Source organism: Elephantulus edwardii, unplaced genomic scaffold (assembly GCF_000299155.1).
Source record: "Elephantulus edwardii isolate Elephantulus edwardi_28Jun2011 unplaced genomic scaffold, EleEdw1.0 scaffold00224, whole genome shotgun sequence".
In the NCBI taxonomy this organism is placed as follows: domain Eukaryota; kingdom Metazoa; phylum Chordata; class Mammalia; order Macroscelidea; family Macroscelididae; genus Elephantulus; species Elephantulus edwardii.
Genome location: NW_006399974.1, coordinates 917,526 through 929,522, shown reverse-complemented (window position 1 = coordinate 929,522; position 11,997 = coordinate 917,526).

Sequence of the window (11,997 nt, the reverse complement as noted above, 5' to 3'; positions counted from 1 at the left end):
ATATTCAAATTCTGCTAGGGATCTTTGTCTCACACTCTATGAGAGGTAAAGAAAAAAGGAATCAGTTGAAGCAATAAACTATTATTTCCTACCAAAATGAGCAATAATAATAACCATATAGTAAATGATTGATACTTTATCTAACTTTCTTACACACTTTATCTTATTGAATCCATAGCTAACCCTCCAGTGGGTTTTCAGAAGCAGTTAATCACACAAGAGGAGATTGCCCATCCTTCTTCTGAAGAGAAGTCGGTGGGTTTGAACCACATTCCTTTGGGATTGCAGTGCATTTCCTTACCACTAGACTACCAGAGCTCAGGAATAATAAACAACAGCCATACAATAAGTACTTGCTACTTTATCGAGTACTTTGTTCACATTATCTTATTGAATCTTCACAAAACAACTAGACTATCAGAGCTCTAAAAATTATAATTACTACTATTATTTCTGGAGCGCTTTGGTGGCCTAGTCCGTACGGGGTGTGCTGCTAACCCAAAAGTGGTACTTCTCTGGAAGTTCAACTCACCAGAGGCTCTGCATGAGAAAGATGGGCAGTCTCACCCTGGTAATATCCAAGCCCCAACAACCTCCTGGAGGGGTAGCTATGAGTCAGTTTGGAATCAATAGCAATAAGTGAATGATTATTACCTCTGCTGTGTTGTTGTCAAGTCCTACCATCAAGTCGACTGCACTTCACAAGGACCCTATGAACAACAAAACTGAACCCTGCTCTATGCTGTGCTGTCCTCAACATGTCTGACATACTTGAGCCAATCGCTACAGTGACCATGTCAATCTATTTTATTGAACTGAGGTTTGCAAAGATTAAGTAGCAATACGTTCTAAAGCTGAAATTAAGTTATATCTGAAAGAAAAGCCCATGCTCTTAATCTCTTACGCAATTATCTCTACCTAAACTCAATCTGATATATTTCATTTTCCTACAAATATGACTAATTATTCTTCATATAGTTGTTAAATTAAGCGTAAAGTGATTCATACAGAATAGTATTGTCTAATTACCTATCAAACCCTGAAAATTTTAACCAAAATGAAGGAAGTTACCTAAACTCTAGCTGTCTGGCCAGGAGCTGAAAAGCAATGAGGAAAGCTGAGTGTGCATCACTCATCTTGAAGCCTCATAAAAGAACAGAAATTGTATTTGCAAGTCCAATTTTTAAATGTTTGAGGAAGCCTTGCAGGAGCACTGCAGTGAGGAGTGAAAATGAGGGTCTTGAGGGGGATGTGGATAGCACAGTGTATGGTACTCTCCATTGCACAGTATGTAAATACTTTATGCACTAATTCAATTACATTTCCAGATTATGCAGGAGACTGATTTAAACAAGAGCCTGCACTGCTGTCCCATCACCCATGCATACATGCAGGAGAACAGAGTTAAAAGAGCTGGGTCGACCTTAACTCTGGATTTCTTGACTTTTATGGGCTGAAGTTGGAACTTTAATGTTTTATTAATGTCAAGTTTGGGGAGTTGGTATTAAAAATGTTTCAAGCAGAGATATGATGGATCTCAAATACCTAGAAACTGTTCATATTGGCAGATAGTGAAAAATTCTCCACTATTTTAGACAAATTATCAACCTCTGAAAGATTATTTTTACATAAAGTAGTAACCTTGGTAAAAGTAAAAATAGTTGACTTACAATTATTGATAATAAAAATATATATCTTAATGGTCTTTTCAAAACCCCTGCTACAATGTATAGCTAAATGCATTCTAAAATTAGTCATCATTAAAGAAATAACCTTAAAGAAACATAAATTGGGAGATTTGCTAAGTGTATAAAGGAATGAATAAGCCGCCAAAGAGTGAAGAAAGTCCAAAGTGTCTTTCCAGGAATGCATGTTATGCATTGATTTGGAAATTTCCCTTGCAAAAACTTTATGGCCCTGGTAGATGTAGTATTCTCTCAGAGAAAAGTCGAATATGACCTAAGATGAAATTTCTTTTAATAAACACTTTTCTATAAGCCTGTGCCTCTTCTACTTCAAAAGAATTTTTTTTAAAAAAAGTATGATATTTATGCAAAATATTTACAAGAGTAAGGGAATTTTATCAATATTTTTGCATTTTAGGTTTTTATTTTCCTTGAACATATTATTTAACAACCAATGTCCCTTTTGAAAGATCAGGGATCAATTGCATTAAAAAAGTTAATCGGATTGTTTCCAATTATAAATGTTAATATTTTCTTTCACTATTAATTCTATTTTTCATTACCCTCTATGACTTACTTTAACTATTTGTTCATCTACAGTACTCCCAGGTTTCATTGGGGAAAATTCTGGTTTTCTGAAGATTGAAGATTAAGTTTCCTACTCATAATTGTCTTGACTATGAAAAATAAAGTGAAAAAAGATTCTAAAACTGGGCAAAAACATTGTTTATAGAATAGTCACTTAGGAATAATCATCTCAACGAAAGCAACTGTTTGTGCAAAGACAAAAGGGGCCAAATTCTGTCGTTGGATGTGCACACACAGCTCCTATTAGCTTTTGAAAACAGCTACGTGAATGTAGCCAAGGACAATGTTTAGCCCAATTTGCTCTAATTTATCCAGACCACTGCAGTCATGAAAGATAAATATGGATTATAAAACATTTTACATGTCAGTACAGTAGCACCCTTTGTGTTTTTCCAGTCCCCAGGGTTTCCTTCATCAGGCCAAATGTCAGTGATCACATCTCAGAAGTTTGAAAAGTATATAGATGAAATTTACTTGCAGTGCTACTTGCTATAGTTGGCAGCCCTATCTAAGAGGATGCCATTCTTTCTGTTTTGGGGGCCAAACTCTAGCAAATTAGATTTACCTCAAACGAAACAGGCTTAGTCATATGCAAATGAATTTAAATTCTAAGGCAAGAATAAAAGGATGTTTATTTTAAAGAGTTTAAATATATATATCTCCAAACAAGAAATATTGAATTAATATGTTTTAGATAATTTCAACACCCTAGTTTACAAGCTATTTTCCAAGAAGAGGAGTCTATGTTTTGGTTTGTTTTGGCCATCTGCTAAATTAAATTTCCCTCAGAAATATATGTAATTATATTCACAGTCCTCTTCAATGGTCATTTATTCTAGAATGGGGCCATCAGTCACAGATCTGGCTTTGTCTAAGTCAATGATCAAAAGGTTAGTGAAAGTGATGTCAAATCTCCATACAAACAACTGCCTCTGTGCACTTGAACAGATGATGCATCCTTATTATACAATTTTACAAAAATCAAATCACTAGATCCTTTTCTTTATTTCCCTTAGCCACATTTCATACAGAAAAGAACAAACAACTTAACAACCTAGCTTTTAAGTGGATGACAAATAACACACGGCTAAATGTGCTCTGTTTATAGCAGCTAATATGTACTCAAAGTCGTTTTCCAGGAGGATAGTCTGGGGCTTTGTCTGACATACTTTGGGCATGTTGTAAGGAGGGTCCGGTCCTTGGAGAGGGACATCATGCTTGGGAGGGTGGAGGGACAGTGCGGGAGGGGAAGGCCCTCTATGAGGTGGATTAATTCAGTGACTGGGGTAATCGGGATGGATGTGTCAGAGACAGTACAATTGCCACAGGATAGAGCAGAGTTTAGGGCTGTTGTACATAGGGTCGCTATGAGTCGTAAGCGACTTGACAGCACATAACAACAACAACAACTTGATTCTCTGGCACCTATGGGATGTATCTGCATCACCATGAAGCGTGTGTCTGGAGGTCACATCCAGGGCCTTTTACATGAGTAAAATTCCTATCAGTGACAACAAAATACTTGACAGGAGTGTAAGATGTATCACTCAGGCCAGCTCAGGACTTCTCAGGAGTTTTCAAACACAGACTAAGAGAGGAAAAGAGAGATTTAGAAATGATTTGTCAAGTTTCATAGAATGTGATCAGGTATTTCATACAAATAGTATACTACCTTCTAGAGGAAGAAATATTTCAGATATCATAAATGTAGCATGCTGGTTTGAATCCACCAGAATCTCTGTGGGAGAAAGATGTACAATTTCCTCCTATGTGATTTATAGCTTCTGAAAACCCACTGGATATCAGCTATGAGTCAATTCTGACTAGACAACAATGTTATTATTATTTTGTGCCATCAAGTTGGAACCAACCCACAGCTGGCCCTACAGCAGGTTTCAGCTCATGGGAGGAGATTGCTCATCTTAATTCTGTGGAAAAGCCACTGGTTCCGAGCCGTGTACCTTTGTGTTGGCAACAAAATTCCTTACAACTAAGCCACCAGAGCTCAGGAGTGTGTGTGAATGAGCTGGCCAAGTTTTTCTTTTGAAGAATCTTTGGGTGAATTTCAACCTCTTGGTTAGTAACTAAACATTTAACCATGTGTGTCACTCAGGGATTCCAATAATAATAAATAGCTTCAAGTTACTCAATCCAAACTATGTGCCAGGCAGTGTTTGAAGCATTTTACTCATGTAAAAGGCCCTGGATCTGACCTCCAAACATACACTGCAGAGTGATACAGACAAGATGCATCCTATAGGTGCCAGAGAATCAAGGTGTCCAAAAAGTATCTTCCTGGAGAACAGCCTCTTTGAGTACATATTAGCTGTGACAAACAGAGCCCATTTAGCAGTGTACTACTACAGTTCTAGGAAGTGGGGTTTAGTATCTTACTCATAAAAACTTTAAATATAAAACTTTAAGGATCCAGAGGGAGTAATAAACTTGTATAAGTTCACCTAACAAGTCCTTCAAATAGAAGCAACAGATTTGATTTTCCTTCATGAACACTATATTCCAGGTTTGTGCTTATCATGTCTGGAGATAATATGAAATGGGGGTCAAATCCTCATCAAAAAACATGTCTTTTTTCACTTTCATATTTACCCTTTCTTTCTTTCAGCCATCATAAATATTCCTCCTTCCACGAATATTAATCTGTCTGTTGCCCTCTCTCAGCTTCTTCATAGTTAGAGTGGTTTCTTCTCCCAGCCCTGGGGACTAGGTGTTATGAATGTCTATGTTTGTTTTTCTAAAAAGGAGCCATGGAGAAACACTCAAAACATGTTTATACCCACAAGTAAGTGCTGAATTGAAGTTGAAAATAAATGGCCTCTCAAGCATTGTTTTCAGTTGCTGCTGTTGCACCTGATGACTGACAATTTCCTCATCTTTATTCTCAAACAAGTTCAATGGCATTGGTGTTCTCTGCATTGTATGAAAGAGAGACAAAGTCAGGAATTTGTTTTATTTGATTGTCAAGCTGATTTTTTTAAGATTGTCAGTTTGTATTCACATTTTGATATTCTCTAGATACTCATCAGGGGCCTCAGTTACATAAAACAGTGAAAATACAAAAACAAAGAACCATTAGCTGCATTGCTGTGTCACCAGATATGTCCCCAACACACTATATAGCTAACTAATTGAAACTTTGCTAGTTGAATTTGTAAAATCATCCTTGAAACTTTTCCTTAAAGTATGTTGTATGTTGATTGCCATCAAGTTGACCCTATGAACAAAAGGCCTGAAGTCTTTCTATAACTATCACCATTTATCAAAGTTCATAGAGTTTCCAGAAGCAAGTTGTTTAGGAAATGGATGCCTCTGTTGTTTGTAAATTCTCCTTAACTTTAGTAAGTCTAACCTTCCAAAGAAAGAAAACCACCAGTACTCAACAATGTTTAATCCAAATACTTTTCCAACCTTAACTTACTCTGTTCCAATTGTGTTGTGTACTGTTGAGTCAGAATCAATTCACAGCTGATCCTCTAAGAGATTTTCTGAAACAGCAAACACGTGAAGGAAGTCCATCTTTCTCACTAGAAGCAGCTGGTGGATTTGAACTGCAATTTCTTTTGACTAATCCACCAGAACTCCCTAAATAATTCAATTATGTTTCTACAATACACCAAGACAACTGATGTCATCAATCTGATTCCTGTGTAGGCCATCATGTGAGGTCCATGTGTATGGTCACCACTAGTGTTTCTTTATAATATATGTGTGATGTAAGAAATCAAAATGGTAATTGCCAAGGTTATTTGGAGAGGAAAAAGACTCTGAATAACAAAACACTTCTGAAAAATAAAAATTAAGTGAGAGGCATAGCTCTCTCTGACCTGAAAACCTACTACATGGTTGTAGTAACCAAAACGGCATGGTACTGGTACAATGACAGGCACATAGACCATTGCATTGGAACAAAATTGACAACGCAGAAGTTAACCCATCTATCTATGGTCAGCTGATATTTGACAATAAAATCTCTGTGTTCATCAAAAACTTTTTCCAACAGAGTGAAAAGAAACCGTACCTCCTAGGAAAAAACACTTGGCAATAGCATCTCAGACAAGAGTCTCATATCAAAAGTTTACAGAATATTCCTGGACCTCCAGAAGAAAACATCTGATAACCTGATTACAAAATGGGCAAAAGACATGAAAAGACTTTTTCTCAGAGGAAGACATTCAGGTAGCCAACATATACATGAGAAATGCTCAAAATACCTGGCAATAAGAGAGTTGCAAATTAAAACCACAAGGAGATACCATCTCACTCCAGTAGCAGTGGAAAAGTGTAGTAGGGCAGCAAGCAATAAATGTTTGAGAGGATATGAAGAGGTGAGAACTTTCACACCCTGTTGATGGGATTGTAAAATAATGCAACCACTCCGAAAGAGTTTGGCATTTCCTCAAAGAGTTGAACATAGACACTCTATATGTCTCTACTATTCCACTAATAAAACCCAGGGAAATTAGTACTGAGACACAAATGGAGATTTGCACACCAGTGTTCATAACAGCATTATTCACCATTACAAGAACATGGAAACAGCCCAAATGTCCAACCACAATTGAATGGATTGAGAATTGTGGTACATTCACACATTGGAATACTATGTAGCACTCAGAAAAAAAGATTTTGAAAAATACTTCATAACTTGTGAGAAGCTAGAGAGCATTTTGTTGAGTGAACGAACACAGTCTCACAAGGATAAATACTGTATGGGACCATTATTGTAAAAATAAAAGGCTAACTAGTAAAGCATGTAGGGGAACTCCAGGAGGGGAGGGCTAAGGATGTGTAGGAATGAAACCACAGGGTTGCATAGTTTGATGAGTGGAAGGGGAGTTAAGGAAATGGGAAGGATCTGAGCAAAAAGACAGAGTAATGATGGGCAAGGTCCAATGGTGATTAATTTTATAAAACATAATGCATACAAATGATTGTATTAAACACAATCTAAATGAAGAATAGTTTGAAACACAATATATCTGAACTTTGTAAGCAAATCAATTTTTTAAAAGATATTTGCGATCATTGAAGATCCTGCCTTGACTTGTTGGACATATGCAAGATCAGCAAATGTGTATCCCAATTTCAGGTCCACTCCCAAGCTCTCTCATAGGAGCTGTGTTTGGCCTTGGGCCCCTCTTCTTCTGGTACTACGTTTTCAAAAGCGAGAGAGATAGAAAAGAAAAACTTATTCAGGAATGAAAATGGGAACATCTCATATCAAGTGTGACAGAGATGACTGTGTATTATTATTTAAATAAATCTATTAATCATTAAAAAATATATTTGCAGTTAATAAATTTTTAATTGTACAAAATTCTATCTTTCAGTCTCCAGACTGATTTCTGTCACCAAGTCTGTTTCCTGACTACCAACCTTTCTTCCTTGTTCCAAACTTTTGCACCCCAGTCACCCATTATTATTATTGTATCTTGATTTGCATGTTCTAAAGTCTGCTGTTAGGGACCTCTCCAAAGTGCTGAAGAGCAGTGGTGTCTCTCTGGAGACTAAGGTGCGTCTGATACAGGCCATGGTCTTCGCAATCACCTGTTATACATCAGAGAGTTGGACAATGACCAAGGAGGATAAAAGGAGAACTGATGCCTTTGAGCTGTGGTGCTGGAGAAGAGTACTGAGAATACCATGGACTGCTAGGAAAACAAATAGATCTGTCCTGGAGAGGGTTAAACTGGGTGGCTCCTTGGAGGCAAGGATTCTGAGGCTCCGTCTAACTTACTTTGGACATGTTGTGAGGAGAGACCGGTCCTTGGAGAGGGACATCATGCTTGGGAGGGTGGAGGGACAGCGCAGGAGAGGAAGGCCCTCTATGAGGTGGATTGATTCAGTGACTGGGAAAATTGGGATGGGAGTGTCAGAGACAGTGCGATTGGCACAGGACAGAGCGGAGTTTAGGGCTGTTGTACATAGGGTCGCTATGAGTCGCAGGCAACTCAACAGCACATAACAACAACAACAACATCAATTTATGATTACAACAGTTGATAGAAGCCATCTATTTTCTCCTCTTTGGCTCTGGTTGTTGGTGTATAAATTTTAATGATAGTGGCATTAAGTGGTCTTTCTTCTATGTGTATAGATATTATTCTGTCACTCAAAAGATCTAGAAGTGTTCTTAACTCTGAATGCAACCTCATTTTCTCTCATATTTTCATTCCAGCATAGCAGATCATATGATTATCTGATTAAAAATATCCCATGCCAACCTATTTCATTTATCCAATGCCTAGTATGTCGATATTTATGCTTTCCATTTCTTCCTTATCAATGTCCAATTTTCCTATATTGATATTTCTTACATTGCACATTCTAATCGTTAGAGTCTGTCTACAATGATTACTCCTCCTTCGTGATTCCCAATACGGAGGCTCAGGCTCTAGAGCCTTATCTGCTAGTCTAATCTAAGGATGCTCTGTTGTACTTAGGGTTTCAGAGGCCTGTTATTTCAGAATTGGATCATCAATCCTTCTCCCTAGTCTGTCTTAATTTGGATGTTTAGCTTTCGAGCAGTACTTGAAACCAAGAATTTTACTCAAAAGAGTTGATGAGAGTACACAGGTAACAGACAGGGAGTTGGTCCTAGAGGCCCACCCCTTTGTAACAAATGTGTTCCCACCTTTACCTTGCCTGCCAGCATCTAGCTAAATTCCCTCTCCTTGTCTCTCTTACATTTCCTGTTCCGTGCCCCGAGGCAACTCTAGTTTGAGGGCTCAGGCCTCCCACTCCCTGTGTCCTCTCATTTCCTCTCAACTTCCCTGTGATATTGGTGCTCCTGATACAAAGAGGGCAGGGTGATGTTCACGGGTAGGGTGGTGTCTACATAGCAGGGAGGTCTAGTGCTCAATAACTGCTGTGAAAACTAGGCCAGGTGCTGATTGTGGAGCAGACCACCAACTACTCATATGCAAGTTCAAACTGAAGCTAAAGAAAACAAAATAAAACCCACAAGAACCAAAGTCTGACCTTAGCCTATCCCTCCTGAATTTAAAGACTATCTCAGGAACGGGTTCGAGGCCTTGAATACTAATGAATGAACACCAGAAGTTCAAGCTGCTCTGAAGGAATTGTAAAAAAACTAGGCCCCAGGAAATGACTGCATTCCAGTTGACACATTTCAACAGATGTTGCCCTGAATGTACTCACCAGGTTGTGTCAAGAAATCTGGAGGAAAAACACCTGACCAACTGAATAGAAGAGATCTGTATTTATTCCCATTTCAAAAAATGATGATCCAACAAAGTGTGGAAATTATCAAGCAATATCATTAATATCACAGCAAGCAAGATCCTACTGAAAATGTTCCAAAAATTATTGCAACAGCCCATCCTCGGAAACTGGCAGATATGCCCAACTGGATTTAGAAGAGACCATAGCACTAGGGGCATTATAACCATTGTTAGATGGATCTTAACTGAAAGCAGAGAGTACCAAAGGAATGTCTGTGTTTCATTGACTATGCAAAGGCATTTGACAATGTGGACCACAACAAACTCTAGCTAACTTTGAGAAGAATGGGAATCCCAGAACACTTAATTATGCTTATATGAAGGCTATACTTGGACCGGGAGACAGTTATCAGAACAAAGCAAGGAAATACTGAATGGTTCAAAATCAGGAAAGGTGTATGTATGGCATGGACACATCCTAAATTCATACATTCTCAATCTATATGCAGAACAGATCATCCAGGAGGCTGGGTTCTATGAGGAGGAATGTGGCGTCAGGATTGGAGGAAGACTCATTAACAACCTGTGTTATCCAGATGACACAACTTTGCTTGCTAAAACTGAGGAGGACCTGAGGCATTTGCTGCAGATGGTCAAGAACTGTAGTCTTTAATATGGACTGAATCTCAACATCAAGAAAACAAAAATCCTCTCTACCAAGCCAATAGGCAACATCATAACAGATGGAGAAAAGAATGAAGTCATCAACAATTTAATTTTACCTCAATGCATAATCAACACCTTTGGTACCAACAAACAGAAGATCAGGAGACATTGCTTTGGGAAATTCTATTTTCAGGGACCTCCTCAAAGTACTCAAGAGGAAGGACATCAGTTTAAAGACTAAGGTGCACCTGATCCACATCATGATCTTTTCAATTACTTTGAATTCAGCTGAAAGTTGGACAATGGTTAAGGATAACTGGATAATTGATGACTTTGAACTGTGGTAATGGAGAAGAGTATTGAACATCCCAAGAACTACCAAAAACCCCAATAGTTATGTCTTAGAGAAGGTACAATCAGTGTGCTCCTTAGAGGCTTGGTTTGTCTTATATACTTTGAGCATATTGTACATACAATCTTTGTCCTACATACATTAAACATATTTGGAAAAAGCAAGGATCACCAAAGGATAGGAAGACCTCCAGTGAGGTGAACTGATATAGTGGTTGCAGCAATGCACTCAAGTGTGTTGGGAATGATAAGGATAAAGCAGGATAGGACAGAATTCAGGTCTATTGATCATATGTTTGCTATGAGTCTTGATCTACTTGATGGCATCTAACAAAAACATCTTGATTTCAAACTTGATGGTAAGAAACTCTGCTGCAATCCTGAAGGCACATAGCTCAAATGTACCAGCTACTCTGAAGGAGAAAGATGGGTGATCTTCTCCCGTGCGATTAACTGCCTCTGAAACCCACCAGAGAGTCAGCCACAGGTTAATTCCAACTCATTGATTCACAACAACAACAAAAACCTTTAGCATAGCCTGCCTAAATGTGTATTATTTTAAGCCATTAAATAAGTAGCAATTTGTTAAGGCAGCACTACAAGCTAATACAAAGAGCAATATTCACATCATTACTATGACTAAAAATAAATGTTTATAAATGGTTTATATGTAATAAGAAAGTCAGCTGTGGTAAACTAGTTTGTAAGAGTTGCTCTGCCAACACTAAGGCAGGCAGCTTGAATCCACCAGCTGTTCTGTGTGGGGAAAAGACGGGCAATTCCTTCTCATGCAGTTTACAGCCTCTGAAATTTCACTGGAGGATCAGCTCTGAGTCAGTTCCAACTGATGGCACACAACAGCAAAACGTAATAAGAAAATGTTGTTTGTGAGGTTTGTTTTGTTTGTTTTATTTACTTTTAACCAAAGAAGTGTTCTCTATGGTTGTATAACATATGGTAGTGACAGTTGTTGTTGTTGTTGTTTTGTTATATGCTATTGAGTCAACTGTGAATCATAGAACCTGACCTATCCTGAAGCAATCTCACTGTCTCCAACACATCTACCCCCACTGTCCCAGTTACAGTGTCAATTCACATGGTCTATCTGTGTTTCATGGACTATGCAAAGGCATTTGACCACATGGATCACAACAAATTGTGGCTAACCTTGAGGAAAATGGGAATCCCAGAATATTTGTTTGTACATAGTAAAACATTTGGACCAGGAAGCAGCTCCCAGAACAGAGCAAGAAAACACTTCATGGTTCAAATTAAGGAAAGGAGTGTGTTAGGGATCCATCCTTGTCTCCATAATTTTTCAATCTATATGCAGAACAGGAATCTGGGCTTTATGAGGAGGAATGTGGCATCAGGGTTAGAGGAAGACTCATCAACAACTTTTGTTACGCCAATGATACAACCTTGCTTGCTGAAACTTAAGAAGACCTGAGCACTTGCTGAAGAAGGTCAAGGACTGTAGTCTTCAATATGAATTGAAGTTCAAC